Source organism: Arachis duranensis, chromosome 6 (genome assembly GCF_000817695.3).
Source record: "Arachis duranensis cultivar V14167 chromosome 6, aradu.V14167.gnm2.J7QH, whole genome shotgun sequence".
NCBI lineage: Eukaryota > Viridiplantae > Streptophyta > Magnoliopsida > Fabales > Fabaceae > Arachis > Arachis duranensis.
This window is the reverse complement of record NC_029777.3, coordinates 38,959,027-38,959,363: the sequence shown is the minus strand read 5'-3', so window position 1 is coordinate 38,959,363 and position 337 is coordinate 38,959,027. Positions and strand designations below refer to the sequence as shown.

Sequence of the window (337 nt, the reverse complement as noted above, 5' to 3'; positions counted from 1 at the left end):
CAAGAACTCCTTTCTTCTGATTTGTCCCATTGTTCACAGGATTCCTTTCAGAAGTGTCCATGAATTGGTTATTTGCAACCATTTCAATTAGTTCTTGAGCTTCTGTAGGCATCTTCTTCAGATGAAGAGATCCCCCAGCAGAGCTATCCAAAGACATCTTGGATAGTTCAGAGAGACCATCATAGAAAATACCTATGATGCTCCATTCAGAAAGCATATCAGAAGGACACTTTCTGATTAATTATTTGTATCTTTCCCAAGCTTCATAGAGGGATTCTCCTTCCTTCTGTCTGAAGGTTTGGACTTCCACTCTAAGCTTACTCAATTTTTGAGGTGG

The 337-nt window shown here is 39.8% G+C and overlaps 1 non-coding gene across 1 annotated transcript; it reads left to right on the top strand.

The window, feature by feature from the left end:
• The first annotated feature begins 211 nt into the window (after positions 1-211).
• LOC127740241 (small nucleolar RNA R71) lies at positions 212-319 on the top strand. Its single transcript, XR_008000922.1, has one exon. It is a non-coding gene; the product is annotated as a small nucleolar RNA R71 (small nucleolar RNA).
• Positions 320-337: the final 18 nt, after the last annotated feature.